We start from the raw sequence: 18,660 nt of genomic DNA, 5'->3' as shown, positions 1-18,660 counted from the left end.
CCAATGTAAATTACATGAAAAGTTACTTCCTTTGCCCTCACTGCTGGAAAGTTTAAAGCTATACAGGTAGCCCTTATTATTTGCAGGGGTTCTGTTCCAGCCTACAAAAGCGGATAAGAAAACCAGGAATAACGAGACCTTGAGTCTGTTGGAATTTTGGGGTTAGGTTCCAAAGCCCCGGAAAATGACCAAAAAATCACACACACCCCAAAAGCAGGAAAAAAGCAGAAATAAGTATGGAACACATCACTGTACCTTGGCCACCTCAGCTCTCCCACTCTCTAGGTGTTCCAGCAGTGCCCACAGCTCCTCCAGTAATGCGTAATCATGGATTTTTCCCACCCCACAGTTGAAGTCCAACACTTAGCAGCACAAACCCCTAGCCTGACTGGTTCATAGATTAGCCAAAGAGGCAGCACAAAATTGGTTTCAGTTCAAGTCAACACACACAGGGAAGTTTCCTCTTCTATTAACACTCCCCAAGTTGAAGTTCAACACTTGGCAGCACAAACCCCTGGCCTGACTAGTTTGAAGTCTGGCCAAATAAGCAGCACATAATTGGTTTCAGTTCAAGTCGACCCCTCTCCAACCTGCTTCAAAACTGTCCCCTTGGTATACGAAAGAACTACAGGGGCTGAAGCAGCGAGAGAGACGAACAGAGCACAAGTGGAGAAAGACTCGACGTGAATCTGACAGATTATTTCATAGAGCGCATATGAAGATCTATGCTCAGGTGATACGTGCAGCAAAGAAGCGATTCTTTTCTGCCCATATCACATCAGCAAGTTCACATCCAGCGGAGTTGTGAAAGAACTAGTGTGTGCCCCTTCCCTCTTGAATCGGTACTTGAAACCAACAAATAGTAGATATGACATTTTAAATGAGTTTTTTGTGGACAAAATCTCTTGTATTCGGGCCGACTTAGATTCAAACTCTACAATTGTTATAAAGTCTGATGCCGAGGTGTCCAGCAGCTCCTCTTATGTGATGATCCTGGATCAGTTTCAGTTTGTGACTCCTGAGGATGTGGACAAATTGCTTGGAATAGTGCAGCCTACCACCTGACCTGTTGATCCTTGCCCGACATGGCTTATACTATCTAGCAGGGAGGCTGTTGTAGAGGGCCTGGTAGAGCGTATAAATGCTTCTCTGAGGGAGGGCAGGATGTCTCCTTGTCTTAAGGAGGAAATCATTAGACCTCTTCTGAAGAAACCTGCTTAGATCCCTCAAAGTTAAGGCAACTACAGGTCTATCTCCAATCTTTTATGGCTGGGCAAGGTGATTGAGTTCATGGTGACCTCCCAGCTCCAGGCAGTCTTGAAGGAAATTGATTATCTAGACCCATTTCAAATTGGCTTTTGGGCAGGCTATGGGGTGGAGACTGCCTAGGTCAACCTGATGGATGATCTCCAATTGGAAAATGGCAGAGGGAGTGTGACTTCATTGGTCCTGTTGGATCTCTCAGTGGCCTTCGATACTATTGACCACAGTATCCTTCTGGAATGTCCGAGAGGATTGGAGGTGGGAAGCACTGCTTTGCAGTGGTTCTGCTCCTACCTCACAGTCAGATTCCAGATGGTGTCTCTTGGAAACTATTGTTCTTCAAAATCTGAACTTTCGTATGGTGTCCTTCAGGGCTCCATATTATCTCTGATGTTGTTTAACATCTACATGAAGCCTCTGGGAGAGATCATCAGGAGATTTGGTGCAGGGTGTTATCAATATGCTTATGACACCCCAATCTATTTCTCCATGTCAACATCATCAGGAGAAGGCATTACCTCCCCAAATGCCTGCCTGGGTGGGTTAGATGAGGGATAACAAACTGAGGCTGAATCCAGATAAGACGGAGCTATGAGGATTTTGATCTGCCGATTCTGGATATAGTCATGCTCTCACAGAAGGAACATGTATGCAGTCTGGGGGTGCTTCTTGATCCCAAACTCTCCTTGGTGTCCCAGGTAGAGGTGGTGGCCAGAGGTACTTTCTATTAGCTTCGGCTGATACTCCAGCTGCTTCCGTTTCTTGAAATGAAAGATCTCAGAACATATGCTGGTAACCTCCAGGCTGGACTAATGCAATGTGCTTTATGTGGGGCTAACTAATAACATAGTCCGGAAACTGCAGTTGGTTCAGAATGCGGCAGACAGGTTGGTCTCTGGATCATCTAGGAGAGACCATATTACTGCTGCATTGAAAGGGCTACACTGGCTGCCAATATGTTTCAGGGCAAAATACAAGGTTATTTTGCTGGTTATTACCTATAAAGCCCTAAACAGCTTAGGACCTAGGTATTTGAGATAATGTCTTCTTCACCATGAGCCTCATCGCCCATTAAGATTATCTGGAGATGTTCGTATATGGTTGCCACCAGCTCATCTAGTGGCTACTTGGGGACAGGCCTTCTCTGTTGCTGCCCCTGGATTTTGGAATGCTCTCCCTGTTGAAATAAGAGCCTCCCCATCTCTGGCAACTTTTAAAAAGGCACTGAAGACATATTTATTCACCCAGGCTTTTAATTAGATTTCTAGTGTTAATACCTTTAATGTTGGGTTTTAACTGATTTTAATGTTAATGATTTTAATTGTAAACTGCCCAGAGATGCAAGTTTTGGGCAGTATAGAAATATGTTACATAACAACAACAACAACAACAACAACAACAACAAATAGCTGGGCCGGGCGCAGAGCCTCTGCACCTCTAGTTCTCTCCCCACCACCTTTTTCTCCACCCCCCCGCCCACCCACTGCCATCACCGTTTTCTTTGCCTGCCCACCGCTGTTGTCGTTTTCTCCCCCACCCACCCCTGCTGCTGTTTTCGCCTGCCCGTCGCCGCCGTTTTCTCCCCCCACTTGCCATCACTATTTTTGCCCGGCCACCGCTTTCTCCCCACCTGCCCACAAGCAAGCCTGTCCGGTGCCGCAGCTTTCCTCTTCCCCTGCCATCAGCAAACAAATTCTCACAAGAGCTGCCATACATGGGATTAGGGACAGGTACACCTAAGAGAAAGATATAGAGAGATGACAACAACAACAACACATATGGGGAGTGTTCCTCACTCCCCCACCCATGCACAGCTGAAGCCAACACTTGGCAGCACAGTCTCCCTGGGGAGACTGGTTGGTAGGTTGGCCAAAGAGGCAGCACAGAATTAGTTTCAGTTCAAGTCAATGCACACAGGGGAGTTTCTTCACTCCATTAGGGATGTGCTAATGGGTTCGACTCGATCTTGGACCAAACAGCCCCCGAGCTTGGACTGAACAACCTCCGGTTCGGGGGTAATTTTTAAAAATGAACTCCCCAAACCCAAACTGAACCAGGGGTTGTTTGGGGATGTTCAGGGTTGCACAAAACGGAACATGCCCAGTCTGGTTCAAGTCTGGTTTGGACTCAAACTGAACTGGGCAAACTGGTGTTGTGTACAACCCTACACTCCACTGCTCCAGTGCTGGAGTTAGCAGCACTCCATCTCTCTCTCCAGTCTGCCGCAGCAAAAGCCAAACTTAAAAAGCAATGGAGTTCCTTCACTCCACTGCTGGAGTTTGCAGCACTCCATCTCCAATCTTCTGCTTGGAGCACAGATCAGGTAGCAGAAGCAGGCCCTTTCAGTAATGCTGGGAAACCAGTTCCCAGAGTCCAAGGCATCAGAGCGGGGAATAGTGAGAAACTATAATAGTTTGTGTTTGTATCAATGTTGTTTAGCATTGTAAATTTGTTTTAATAAAGAGATTTAACTTTTTAAAAACCATACTCTGCCTCTTCAAAGCCATGGAAAGTGCAGGTGTGACTTTCTGATGATGACCACTCCACAGTTGTGGTGATGGGTCGCAAAACAGCCTCCAGCTGCCTTTTGAACTTAATTCTGCACTCCATCAGGGGATCAATTTTGAAGACTTTGTCCACCAAGGCATTCCCTAGCTGCAGAACCTCAAACAGCCCCTTTATGGTGAGGGGCTTGGGGAACATCTCTTCCTCTTTCTCCTCTTCTTCCTCACTCTCAGGAGCTGTATGGATGATGCCCTCCAATTCTTCCTCTGCCAACTCCTCCTCCTGATGGGATTATTTGTTCTCCTCATGTGGCTCAATGTCTTGCAGGCCTTCTCCACCAATGGTGTGCACAAGGTTGGTGATCTGCTCCACTTTGTCAGCTACTGAAGGAACGGTTGCAGCAGATGAAGAGGTGACTGCCCCAGGCCACAACTTCCTCCAGACCATATTCCATGTCTGGAATTTGATCTCTGCAAGGGATGCTGTGATGTTCTCGATACAGTCTGCGATGCTGTAGCTCCTCCAGCAATCACTGGCTGACAGAGCGTGATCAGCTTCCATTAGATCCAGCATTCTCCTGAAGTTGTGGTGAGTGCAATAGGACTTGAAAGTCACTTTCAGACCTTGGTCCATTAGTTGGATCAAGGAGGTGGTGTTGGGCGGCAAGATGGAAATCTCCAGGCTCACATGTGCAAACTGCAGGGTCTCAGGATGGTCAGGGGTATTGTCGAGCAGCAGGAGGACTCTGAAAGCCAGGTTCTTGGAGGCCAAATATCTCTGCCCTTTATGCAGAAATCACTTGTGGACCCAGTCAGAGAAAACTGCTGTGGTCACCCATGCTCTCCTGTTGACTTTCCAGAAGTTGGGAAGGTAGCTTTTATTCTTCCCTTTCAGGGCACAAGGGTTCTCTGCTTGCTGCAGGAGCATGGGCTTGACCACACAGACCTCTGCAGCATTGCTACACACCAGCAGTCCTTGGCTGCCTTGAAGCCTGGAACAGTTCTTTCTTCTTTGCTGATGAAGAAGTGGGATGGCACCCACTTCCAGAACAGGTCTGTCTCATTGGCACTGAAAAATTGCTTGGACCTGTACCCTCCGGACTCAATTAGCCGCTAGAACGCCGCTGGAAATCTTTGTGCTGCTTCGTGGTCCACTGATGCTGCTTCCCCTGACAGCTTGACATTGTGGAGGCTGTAGCAGTACTTGAATCTTTCAAACCAGCCCTTGCTTGCCTAGAAGCCACACTCAGCACCTTCAGAGGTTCCTGCCGCTTGACCACCTTCCGCCACAACCCACCTGTAGAGCCGCAGCACTTTCTCTTGAATGACTGGTCCATTAAGTGGCGCATTCCTCTGGGCTTGGTCCTCTATCCACACACTGAGGGCCTTTTCCATCTGTTCCATGTGGGGATCACATGGATGGAATGTCACCTTTAGACTCTGAGATGTACTGGACACCACACTCACATGGATACTGGCTTCGCTGTTCTTAACGGAGGGGACCGTGGACTCATTGATGTCATAATGGTATGCAGCGGATGCCGCACCGTCCCCATGAACCAACCTGTCCAGCAGCTTCACCTTCTCACTGTACACTTGCTCATTTTGACTGTGAAGGAAGGAAAAATTTATACAGTACAGTAATTGTGCAAGACAAACCCTCCCCCTCAAAAGTGATAAAGAACTTAAAATCAATTTTTGATGGATATAGTATTTAAAATCAATTTCCAATTGATACTTAAAATCAAATTTAATGGGTATTGTACAGTACAGTGCTTTAAAATGAATTTCAATGGATGATTCAATTTTTAATTGCAATTTATATTAACTAAAGTTATACGGCACCATACAATACTATAATTAATTACCAAGATTAAAATTAAAATTGTGCTTTGAATATTTTAATTAAAAATAATTTCATCAACAGTAAAATTAAATTTATTAAAGTGATAATTAGCAGCTTGCCAGGGTTGTACAATGCTGCAAAAGGCTTCTCCAAAAAGCCTAAGGACACCAAAGGCTACCCAAGGCTGCCAAGTGTTCCTTAAAATGCCCTTTTTTAACCACAAAAAACACAACACTCACAGGTCAAAGCACTCTACCATTCTTCTCAAAACCCCCCTACTACCCGACCAAGGCAGTCTCGACCCCATAGCCCACATAAAAACCAGTTTGAAATGGGTCTAGATAATCTGCATCATCCAAAACTGCCTGGAGCTGAGAGGCCACCACCTGCTCAACCACCTTGCTCAACTATGGAAGATTAGAAACAGGTCTGTAATTAGCTAACTCTGAGGGATCCAGCATAGCTTTCTTCAAGAGTGGTCTATAATAGCCTTCTTAAGACAAGGAGGCATCCTGCCCTCCCTCAGAGAAGCATTTATAATATTAGTCAGACCCTCTCTGATAATATGATTATACTATGCGATAAGTCAAGTTGGGCAAAGGTCAAGAGAACAGGTTGTAAGGGACACAGTCCAAAGCAGTTTGTCCACTTCCTCAGGAGTCACAAACTGAAAATGATCCAATCTAATCCCATAAGAGGAGTTGTTGGACACCTCCACAGTAGACTCTGCAGTAACTGTGGAATCCAACTTGGCCCGAATCTGAGAGATTTTAGCTGCAAAAAAAGTAATTAAAGATGTCACAGCGAGTGACTGATGGTTCCAAGTTTAAATTTAAGGTGGAGGGGGTATATAGTAGCCCCCACACAACCCTAGACAACTCAGCTGGACGTGAATTTGCGGAAGCAATGCAGGCAGAAAAGAACTGCTGCTTTGCCACCCGTACTGCCAGAGCATAGGTCTTCAGATGTTCTGTGTTGTGCCCAATCAGACTCGCACCGAGTCTTCCTCCACTTGCACTCTAATCATCTACCTTGCCGCTTCAGCTCCCGTAACTCATCCAAATTTATGAAGTGCTTTTCCAAGTTGTTCAAAAATGTTTCACAGATAACAGAGTATGTTCCTGATCTAAACAAAGACTGCATGCATAAAAGAAGATCAAAGGTACAATATATAAAACTTACAATATATTTATTATTTAATATTGACATGGTAACCTAGAAGCCTCAATCAGCAGAAGATATGCTCAATCATTATCCAAAATACAAAAGGCATTGTATATTATAACTTTGGTCTTCTTTTATGTGTGCCAAATATTCCACATACGTTGTCATCATATTCCTTACATCAGTCTTATAGGGAAAGACTCCTGTCTGGAACACTGAAGAGTCACTGCACCAAAACAGTGGTGCATCAGCTAGTAACCTCCCGGCTTGACTATTGCAATGCGCTCTACGTGGGACTGCCTTTGTACGTAGTTTGGAAACTTCTGTTAGTTTAAAATGCAGCAGCCAGACTGGTCTCTGGGGTAACCCGGAGAGACCATATTATGCATGTTTTAAAACTGTTGCACTGGCTGCCGATATGTTTCTGGGCAAAATACAAAGTGCTGTTTATCTATATATTTAATCCTCCTGGGTGCGCCTTTAGAATGTGCGTCCCGGCACCCACCTGATTGGCTGGGCAGTGGAGGCACCTGATAGGCTGAGGTGCACCCAGAAGGATTGGTCATCACGGTGGCCAGGCCGTCCCGGATGAGGGGAGGCGACGGCGGCAAAGCCCAGCCTGACCACCGGAGGCGGGAGGCGGCGGCAGGAAGGGGGTGAGTGGGAAACGGGCGGTGGGGCACAGCCCCGGCACCTATTGGAGGCTAGGGCAGGAGGGAAACGGGTGGCAGGACTTCCCTGTTCGCAGCCCAGGAGAAGGAACGGCGGCGACAGGGCCCTTTTCGGCCTCCTGGTAAGGAGGGCCTGTGGCAGCGGTGAATGGCTGCCCCGTGAGGTAAAATGCTCAGTGCGGGTTGGGGGAAGAACAGAAGGGGAGGGAGGGCAGGCGGGGGGGGGTCAAGAGAGTGTGGCAGGAGGGCAAAAGAGAGTGGGGCAGAAGGGAGGGAGAGGGAGGGCAAGAGAGATTGGGGCAGGAGGGAGGGGAGGTAGGGTAAGAGAGAGTGGGGCAGGAGGGACAGCAGGAGAGAGTGGGGCAGGAGGGGGGAAGGAGGGTGAGAGTATGGTGGGAGGGGGAGGGAGGGCAAGAGAGAATTGGGTGGGAGGGGAGGGATGGAGAGCTACAGAGAGTGAGACAGGAGGGAGGGGGGAACAGCCGGCCCCAAAGAGTGCACAGATGCTCCATGCGGGTCGGCTAGTTATCTTTAAAGCTCTGAATGGCTTGGGTCCGGGCTAGCTTAGAGAGCACCTTCTTCTGTATGATCTCCATCACACATTGAAGTCCGGTTACCACTGGTATGTCTGGTGGCGACTTGGAACCAGGCCTTCTCTGTAGCTGCTCCTGGCCTATGGAATGCGCTCTCGGCAGATATCCACAGTTTAGGCTTGCTGTTGGCCTTTAAGAGAGCCCTGAAAACTTATTTGTTTGGACTGGCCTTCCAAGGTTTTTTAATTGTTTGGGGGTATTTTAATTGGTTTTAAATAGTTTTTAATTGTTTTTAAATTGTTTTAAGTAGTATGTTTTAGACGGTGTTTATTTTCTGTCTTTTAAACTTGTTGTGCATTGCCCAGAGCCTTTGGATGGGATGGTCTATAAATGTAATAAATAAATAATAAACAAACAAACAAATACCTGATATTCTACATTAAGTCTGAACCTGCCCGGTGACTTGCTTAAGACCATTAATGACTAGTCTGAGAAGGAACTAAAAACTGACAGACAGCTCAGGTCCAAACTTTAGGATATTTATGAAGTTTTCTCCATTTGAATTTCTTGACATAAATCAGAGGTATCTAACCTTTTTTACAAATTGGAACCAATGCATTAGAAATCTTCCATTGTTAAGTTTTTTATTTTCAAATTTTGGTCAGAGTCCCATGCATACTAAGGTTGCTGCAGTTTTCAGTTCTTACATGTGCATCAGTAACGTAGAGGTGAGGGGAAAGCATAAATGATTAAGTCCACACTGATTAAACACTGCAAAAATTCCACACTGATTAAACTGAAAAAAACCAATTGTGATGTGACCATCCATATGATGACTTCATTTTGTGGGGTGTTTCATTGTTTCATATGTGCATTTCTGGACAATGACAGAACACTACACACACACACACACACACACACACACAAACTTTATATGATTCTACATACAGTTGAATCAAGATTCTTTCTTTGTGGTTTTTTATAGGGATGTGGGACGGATTTTATAGCTGGCTTGGAAATGGTTCAAGGGTTCTAAATTTATTTTAAAAAAACTTTTAACACTCACTGCTGGGGCCGGGTCAGCAACGGCCGTGGCGGGGATGTCTCTGCCATCTGCCCCTCCCCTGCTGGCTTTCTCTCATTCTAAAAAGGGCCATTTCGGCTCATTTTCAGGCCATTCCAGCCCTTCCTCCATTGGCAGTGGCCATGACCCAGGTCATGACCCAGCCAAGCAGAGGCTCATTGGGCATGCACAGCAGCCTCCAAAATGGCCACCACCACCAATAGGAGAAGAGTGAGCCCGTGGTACAGCGAAAAGGCAAAATGAGGGGAAGTTGTTCACCTCCTGCTCATACCCTCTACACCACATTAAGTCTTTAGTCTATTACTAATCTCTAATCCTTAATAATATTGTTACATGTTGGTTCATGTTTGTGCTTGCTGTTTAGAAGCTCTGCTTTGTATCTGGGTATTATTGACTATTTCACAATGCAGCAAGTCTCTGATCTTGCCTCCCTTTGTAAGTATTGCTAAAAGGAAAAGTTGGTGGATTCAAGCTGAGCTTGTTTTGTGTATCCTGCAAGCTGATGATTACATAAGGTAAATCATGAGAGTGCAGAACTGTAGACAGCCTCATTTTGAAGAATAAGACAACCTTGCCATCAGCTAAATGTTTGCTATGGAGCCTATGGAGGACAGAGAGGCTCCTTTTTCTTTCCTGCTCCTTCCTATCTGATAGCTGACCAATTCTGACTGCAAAGTGTTTAGACTGAGACTCAAACTACACATGATAACCCAGGCATCTGTAGCCATATCCACCCCACCCCACCCCCTGTGGAACTAATAGCAGCTTGAAGGTATAGATTGGGAAAACAGCTCGGGAGAAAGAATAAAATGTACACAATGCACTGCTGCACTGATCAAAATTAGAGCCTCCTGCAGCTGCTTCCAAGTAAAAACAGAAACATCAGAGACCAGATCATGAATCAAGATGCACATGTGCCATTTGTGCCTAAGGTAAGTGCTTGCAAAGTGGTGGTAGAAAAAAAACACCTACAATTTGAGCCCTGTCCTGGTGTGAGAATTTATCTGAGTGCCTTCTGATATTTGTTCAGGGGCCAAGCCACTTCATAATGAAAGCATGCAACTTGGTGGCTGACATAATGTGCAAGAGAGTACATTCGCCTACTAACACTGCATAATGTTGCATAATCCTGCACAATTTGTGCAAGCACAAAATTTGTTCAAATAGTGTCACACACGTAAGTTTATTATTTCCACTGGGCCCACTGTGTAACACATATTTGTATTTGTGCAACTTACCCAAATTATGCAAATACAACATTACCAGGTTGATGTACTCTTGCATAGTATGTCAGCTGGTATATGCAAAGGGTACCCTATGAAGCTCAAATGAAGACAGGAAGGCATTCATGATGTCCTTGGAAATAAGTTTTTCTAATATTTTCAGAAGTAATATCATTGAATTAATGTGAGCTACTCTTAGGTAAATATATTTACAGGACAGTTTCAGACAAACCAGGTTTCCCCCAGTGTGCACTGACTTTTCCAGCTGCAAGCAAAGGACATATTTATTAGGCTTTTCCACTGTGAAACTTGATTAATCATTTGACTTTTAATCAACTTGCCTTATTATTCAGTTACATCCAAATAAATGTGTATATTACAAAAACTTAAATAAAGGTAGTTTTTTTGTTGTTGGTTGTTTTGTTTTGTTTTGTTGTTGTTTTTGAAAATTGATGTGTGGCATAACTTATAATTAAAGGAATGCTACCCCTCATGGCACAGCAGGAAATGACTTGCTTAGCAAGCCAGAGGTTGTAGGTTCAAATCCCCGCTGGTATGTTTCCCAGACTATGGGAAACAACTATATCGGGCAGCAGCGATATAGTAAGATACTGAAAGGCATAATCTCACACTGTGCGGGAAGAGGCAATGATGAACCACTCCTACCAACAGCAACCACAAGACTCTGTGGTCGCCAGGAGTCGACACCAACTCGACAGCACACTTCACCTCATTCTTAGAAGAGGCCATCTGAATTTCTGCAACATTTTTTAAAAATTCTCTATCACATTGACACACCAGAAGCAAAATAAATATTGTCAAAATAAATGTCTCCTTTAAACTTTACCCCAACTAGGAAAGTGTGCTTGGCATTATCCAAAATTCCTCTCAGTTTGAACTTCAGCACATTCAGCTATTATTATTTGAATGATTTAGCGTCTTAAATTTTTTGGGCACTCAACGGAAAGTGAAGTACAGCCACCACTAGATAGGTGCTAGAGCAGGGGTTACCAACCTGTGGTACTCCAGATGTTGTTGAATTATAACTCCCATCACCCCCAGCCACAAATTGTAGCTGGGGATGATGGGAGTTGTAGTTCAGCAACTTCTGAAGTACCACAACTAGAGCAACCTTTTTGACTGTTTTCTTTTTTCTTTCCAATAACCCTTCATCTTTAATGCAAAATATTTCAAAACAGGATACTGTTATCATTCGTTTTTTGGGACTTAAGGATACTGTTATCATTAGTTTTTTGAGGTTTATGAATACTATTTAGTGAAACTTTTAAAAATCTATTTTGTGACATTACTAGATAACAGATTTTTTTTTACTTTCTGGATTGCTCTTGGAGTAATAGCAATCCTTATTATTACAGATAAATAAATACTGTCATATGTTACTATGTGATGGGTCTTGCTCCCATGATGAGAGGTGAAAATAAGCTCATATCATTTTATGTGGAACTAACTTGGCAAAGAGGCAACTTTTAACATGGTGATTCTTTTTATTTAGCAGGGGGAGAGTAACTGGCGCTATCCACTCTCAGTACTTTATTTCCAGCTACTTGTGTCTATCTGTGTTTCTTTTTAGATTGTAAGCCCTTTGGAGACAGGGATCCATCTTATCTTCTTTATGATTAATACACTTATCCGGACTAGCAAAATGCATGGGGATGAGTGGCAGACCAGATGCGTGGCAGACCGGATGCTAATGGCAGCGGTGAGGAGCGGCGAGGAGAGATGAGTGGGCGGGTGGAGGAGGCGGTGGCGGAGGCAGGCGAAGCCCCGCCGGCCAGGAGGAGGAGGCAGGAGGTGGCAGTGGTGAGAAAAAATGGTGGCAGCAATGAGGTGGACGGAGGTGGGAGAAGGAGGCAGCGGCGGGCCCTGGCAGAGGAGGTGGGTGGGCAAAAATGGCAAGGAGGGAGAGAGGCAGCCCAGTGGAGATAAAAAACGCTGCCGGAGGGGCTGGGAAGGAAAGCTGCCTGTGGCAGGAGGAGGACGGGGACCTCCAAAATAACGGGGAATAGACTGGAGCAGAAGGGAGAGGGGAAGCAGCAAGGAACGGACTGAGGCAGAAGGGGGAGAAGTGGCAGGGAGCGAAAGCGGCGGAGCCCAGCTGGGCAGAAACAAACTTGCAGTGCAGATGCTATGTGCCGAGTCTGCTAGTTTATTTATTATTTCTCTGTGTAAACCGTCGTAAGCCATTTTTGGAAGGGCGGTATAGAAATTGAATGAATGAATGAATGAATAATAGCAAGTAAAAATCCAATTGTAATTGCTTTCATACTTCAATGACTTTTGTATTTTACTAGCTACCAGTTTAACTTTCACATCATATCCCTCAGTGCATGTCCTTCCAATTATAACAGTGGAATTGTGCTCTTGTTCTGTGCCTGAAAATGCTACATAATAAATAAATATGAGCATATAATTTCTAGCAAATTATTCATCAAATTATTTCTTCCTTTCTTCTCATGACTTGGCTAAAGCTGCTGACATCTATTCTTCTCAGTGTACAGAGTAATTAAATTTCGCCACATTCTCTTGAAAATCAGGGCAGTATAACAAATGGCACAGCACCAAAGATCACTAGTAAATCAAAGAATATACAAAATGTAAACCAATCAATTCTGAATTCCAGGGCTTAGTTGCATGAATGGGCTTGCCTAGATTGTTGCATGAAAGACAAGGGTTTGGACCCAAAGAACCATGAACAGAAGGAGAACAAAGCCCTATTCCAACATAATGTTGTATGAGTGTACAGATGTCTGTACACAGGTATATAATTTTGTGTGAATGACTGTACCTGTGTTCATTTTAAAGTGAACCTGGATATAGGCCCCTCAAATTTATGGTAGAGATAGGAAGCATACCTTTGTTCAGTATAAAGTGTGAATAATTGTACCTGTGTTTGGATCTGTACCTATTAACACTGTACACTTGTTGTATAAGTGTTGAACATAACGAGCCCTTTCTCACGGCCATGAGAAGGGTTTGGTGGGCAGGAAGAAGGTTCACTAACCTTACCTTCCCCACAGACAATCTGTTGAAGGAGCTGGGTACGTGAATCACAGTTTGATGGGTTTGCCGCTGAAGAGCTGCTGGGATCAAGCCTAATCCCAGCAGTTCTTACGATCAGCCAAGACCAGGCTTGGCTTCCTTAGCCCGGTCTTGGCTGTTCATAAGAATAGCCTCAATGTGTGAATAGGACTCATGTGTTATCTTTCAATGCAGCAGCAGAATATATTGGATTTTGTGTTACGGAACAAGAAATACGGTGAAAGGGGGAGCGCGAAGCTTTATTTCAGTAGCTGGAACCAAAGCAAAGCATAGCAGGCCACTTTAGCTGGATTCAGCCCAGTTCAACTCAAATGAAGACACTGGCTAATTTAGGTTCAGCTGGGCTGAATAAAGCCCACTTCACTTTGGGGCACTTCAAACCACTTCACCAGCCCTCCCCTTGATCCTTTTAGAGTGCTATGCCTGGAACTTGAAACAAATTAATGAAGATAAGGAGAAACCTTCAAATGGCTTCATTGGCTCCATATCTGCTAGGCATATGTACCAAAAGGACACTTTAGCTTCCCCCCGCCAGGTATTTGGAAGTGCATCCATTGACAGCTGGATGGGGTGGCGAGCCAGACCTGCAGCACCAAGCATGTATTGTCTCCTTTGCTAAGTTCACCTGGGTTTACATTTGGATGGGTGATGACAACATATGAGCATTGACGGCTGTAAAAATTCCCTTTAGGGGGTTGGGGCTGTAGCTCAGTGATAGAGCATCTGCTTTACATGCAGAAGGTCCCAGGTTCGATCCCTGGCAGCATCTCCAGGTAGGGCTGGGAAAGACACCTGCCTGGAACCTTGGAGAGCCACCGCCAGCCAGTGTAGACAATATTGAGCTAGATGGACCAGTGGTCTGACTTGCTATAAGGCAGCTTCCTGTGATCCTATAAGTGAGGAGGTGGGATGTGCTTGCTGTCCCTGCCCTAATCATCATGTTTTCATTGTTCATTTGTGACAATAACCTTTGTGGTATGAATTATCTGGGAATTCATTATCTTGCAAAGTACATGATCCCCAGTTCTGTGGAGGAAGCCTACGCATGTACCACTTGTATGCATGTTCAAGGCTCTGTTCATAGAAGAACAATGAAAGAGGGTTGGGGACAGCAGGCGTGATCCTATTCCCGCCTCCATTGTATGCACTTCCCAAATGTCTAAAAAGGGTTATTATCTAATCACAATTACAGTGTGAATAGTTGGGTAAAAGCATGTGCTCTGATCCCCTTTTACCTGAGCATTTCCTTGCTCTTGCCAAGGTGTATCCCACATTTAACATTCCCTCAACGTATTTTGCATCTGGAGTTGAAGAACATTCTATTTTTAGAAAACCTTTGACATTGTCAATGTTCTGCAAGGCTTCCAGCCAGCATTTCTTATTCTCTCAGACTTTTCTTGGTGCCTTCTGAAAGAATCATGTTTCAAGAGCTGGAAACATTATGAATGACTATTAGTTTCAAGCTTGCCTGAGCATATCTCAGATATAATGAGAAGTTATAGTCTAATGGTGACAGTGGGCTGCAATAATAGTAGTAATATCAGGGGGGGGGAATTCTTCAGACAGCTCCACATCATATATCCTGCTTCCTGCACCATTGGCTCTATGTTTTAAATCTGAAATCATAGTTCCGGCATGGCTACTCAAAGAAGCACCTAAGGAAGCAGGCGCAACCTATCAGGACCCACTTGGGCTTCAAACCAGAGGAGACCCTCTTGGAGTAGGAGGTGGAGGAGGAGGAGCACACCCCAGGTGAGACCCCTGACTCTGATAGATGGTCCCATTGATTACAGGTCCTAAGCAGCCAAAGCTTATTGCCCCCTTACTCTTGCCCCCTCAAAGGAGCCCTGAAACTCCAGGGGCCCAGTGCCCCCCGCGAGGCTCCTGTTCTGGCCCCTGAACCCCCTACATCACTCCCAGGGTCCCAGGAGTAGAGGCAACACAATGACTAGGTCTGAAAAACAGCAGAGGTCAAAAGCTTGTTGCTGCTCAGGACCTCCCTTCCAATAAGGCTTCTTGTGGGGAGGATGAGGTCAACTCAAGTACCTGCTTTGGAGCAGGGCCAGACTGAGTTCCATGAAGGGATGAGGCTCCCAGCTCCCGCCTAACTCTTCCATTTGCAGCCCGTCTTGGGTGGTTCAACATCTTCTGTTTCAAGTTCCTGCCAAGTTCTAGACTCAGATACAGACACAACCTTGCGGTAACTGCATTTCCCCCGAAGTATTTTGTTCTTCCTATTGCTCTTCTGATTTACAGGTGGTTATCGCATTACATTTGCTATGGGGACTGGCATCCCTGTTGAGAATTCTCCATCCCCTATACATATTGCATAGAACTCACCACATGAATTGAGTCCATCACACTGAGTTTCTTCACCAGCTAATACTATGGGTATGAAGACTATCCGCACATTACATTATACCCATGTACAATCTTCTGTGTTGGGTACAGATAATAGCCAACATAAGAAAGCGGTATATAAATATTTGTCGTCATCCTCCTGCACAACTCTTTTCAGTATGCTGGGTGAGAAGTCTGAGTCAGCTCCACCCATACACAATTGGGAACATGAAAGAGCATGCCTCCCTCTCCCACCATTTCCCCTCTAACTGCATGGGTGAATGGTTCCTTCAAACCACCCCCTTAGATGTGATCTAAATGCTACAGTTAGTAGTATCTGTAGTATTAATGTATAACAGTATATTAAACTAGATTTAGATTATGTGTGAAAGGGTAGTATGCACAACCACGCGCCACATGTTTAGGAGAAAGAAAATGGCATGTCAGAAGGAGAAGCAGGATGTCTCATGTACAACCCTAACTGTATGTGGGCAGAGCTGTCTCAAACATATCATCCAAATTGCCCCCCTGTTGATCCACATACACAAAAAAGTTCTGCTCAGGTTTTAGATTGTGAGCCTCTTTTGGACAGGTAACCATTTTCTCATTCATTTTGCTATATAAACCATTTTTGAGAGCATTTTGTTTGTTCAAAAGTGGTATAGAAATACTACTACTACTACTACTACTACTACTACTACTACTACTACTAATAATAATAATAATAATAATAATAATATACAGTTACAATCCCAGGCATGTTGTACCCAGGTACAGAGGAAGCAGGAGCATGTCAATTAACCATGCCCATCCCAGGGTCCTCAGATTTAGCATCTGAGGAGCAATAAGCCATATTGGTTAGTGATGGATGCAGGGCAGGGACACTTCCTCTGCATGATTCAGAACTCTGGGGAGGAGAGCTGGTCTTGTGGTAGGGAGCTTCGTTCCTGCTTTGCATGCAGGCAGTGCCACATTCAATCCCTGACGTCTCCAGGTAGGCCTCTCTGGAACCCCTAGAGAATCAGTGCCAGTCAATGCAGACAATACTGCACTAGATAGATGAATGGTCTGGTTCCATATAAGGCAGCTTCAGATAGATAGATAGACAGACAGATAGATAGGGACCAGTGTGGGATGTCCTGTGTAGACTGTGTAGTTTGGACGTGACTGTGTCCTTCAAATATGCAATGTTGTTTAACAAATGGGCCTGGGAAGAATGGCATTATAATATGAAGCTGTTGATTAAAGTGTCTTCATCAGTTTATGCTGATACTATCAACTAATTAGCTAGTTAATATAGTTATTACAGCTTGACAATATAGATGATGCTTTAAAAGCATTTAATGAAGTTAAAGGAATCTGACAACATCCACACATTCAACAATTTAGACTTCATAAGAAAAGAGTGCAGAGCCGGAGAGTGGTTTTTTTCACCTCCAGAAAAACAGAGAAAATGTGGCCGGTTAGTAATTAACTGCAAAAACCAGTGATAGTTACACATTCTAGGTGCTTTTACAACATTCCATAGGACCATCTGAAGTTGATAATAAATTGCATGATAAGTTTGCTACATGGGTGCTGCTCTACCTATTGATGGTTATGATGACCAAATTTAAATTTTGATTTTTAAATTTGATTTTTAAACTGATTTTAAAATAGGTTTTAAGCTGTTTTGTACTGTATTTTGTATTTCCCTTTCTCCATTTTTGGTCTCTTATGATTTAATGTGCTATGTGTTTTTATTTCTAACAAATAAAGTTTATTTATTTATCATCATCATCAATATATATAATTCTGTAAGGCATACCCATGGCAAATCACGTGCGTGGCAGCTCCTTGGGAGTTCGCTAGCAGAAGCATTTCATTGACCAGTGGGGATTCCATATGCAGATAGGGAGGAGTTGTCTGTGAGAGCAGGAGAACTATGGTGATTGGGCTGTGGGGATTCCATATGGAGATAGGGAGGAGGAATCTGTGGCATCGTGGTGACTGGGCAGTGGAGATTCCATATGCAGAGAGGGAGGAGGAGCCTGTGATGGTTAAGGTCAGTTAGAATGCAACTGTTACTGGTCGGAAGATGTTCTTGATTGTAGAGGAGAGGAATCTCTCTCTATATATAAATATAGTGGACAGGGGTCTGCTAAGAGAGGGGTTATGAGGGAGGAAAGAGCTTCTTCAGGAGAAGGAGGCTGCCATTGTGTGAATTAGATGAAGAAACAAGATGAACAAGGTTAGTTAACTCAGGAAGGGAGGGAGAGGGAGAGGAAGAGAGGTGGGGAGAGCAAGTGGAGGTGAGAGAAAGAGAGGGAAAGAAGGGAGGGGGGTGAGAGAAAAAAGGAAGGGCGAGGGATGGGCCCGAGCCTGTCTACAACCCCAGGGGAACGAGTGGCCATGGCAGTGGTGGCAGCAAGCAAGTGCCCAGTCAATCACTGCTGCTGTTTGGGGCTACTGAGGCCATTGGCTGAGGGAGTCAACGGACGGGCCCAGGCCTGTCAGCAGCCTGGGGGGAACGAGCGGCCATGGCAGTGGCAGCAGCGTGGAAGGGACCGGTCAACCCACTCCTGCTGCTATGGGGAGGAGCAGGAGCGGGATTCGGGTAAGGGTGGGGAGGTCTCTAGGGATAGGGGGCTGCAGCATGGCCAGTAGGCACCAGCAATGCTGCAGATATGACCAAAAGGGGTGAGGGGGATGGAGTAAAGGGATGGAGGAGTGATCAAGAGGGGTGTTGGGGGGTGGAAGCAATAGGATGGAGGAGCAGGAGCAGGAGTGTGGCACAGGTGAGGGTGGAGAGATCTCTGAGGTAAGCGGGGTTCTGGCAGGGGGTGAGGGGAACAATCAAGTAATAGTGTGCTGATGCTCTGCGCGGGTTAAGCTAGTTGTTGTTGTTATGCTATTTATGCACAGTCTACCAGATTTTATTGACTGGACTTGGTACTTTACTTATCGGGCCCTTTCCAAGGCTCTAGGATAAC

At 45.0% G+C, this 18,660-nt stretch overlaps 1 protein-coding gene and 1 non-coding gene across 11 annotated transcripts in view; both read left to right on the top strand.

Moving 5' to 3' along the window:
• The window catches only part of ANKFN1 (ankyrin repeat and fibronectin type III domain containing 1), a 376,151-nt gene that overhangs the window by 169,374 nt on the left and 188,117 nt on the right, over positions 1-18,660 (top strand). The window contains exon 3 of one of the 10 annotated variants that reach the window (XM_053301929.1): positions 4,096-4,356. The exons of 8 other annotated variants lie outside the window; for them this stretch is intronic. The gene's annotated coding sequence lies outside the window, so the exon portion shown is untranslated. Of the gene's footprint in view, positions 1-4,095; positions 4,357-17,716; positions 17,733-18,660 lie in introns of those variants that run through there. One more of the 10 variants, XM_053301927.1, reaches the window with a different exon arrangement.
• TRNAV-UAC (transfer RNA valine (anticodon UAC)) lies at positions 14,046-14,117 on the top strand. Its single transcript has one exon. It is a non-coding gene; the product is annotated as a tRNA-Val (tRNA).

Source organism: Hemicordylus capensis, chromosome 2 (assembly GCF_027244095.1).
Source record: "Hemicordylus capensis ecotype Gifberg chromosome 2, rHemCap1.1.pri, whole genome shotgun sequence".
Classification (NCBI taxonomy): Eukaryota; Metazoa; Chordata; class Lepidosauria; order Squamata; family Cordylidae; genus Hemicordylus; species Hemicordylus capensis.
This window is presented reverse-complemented; position numbering and strand designations above follow the sequence as displayed.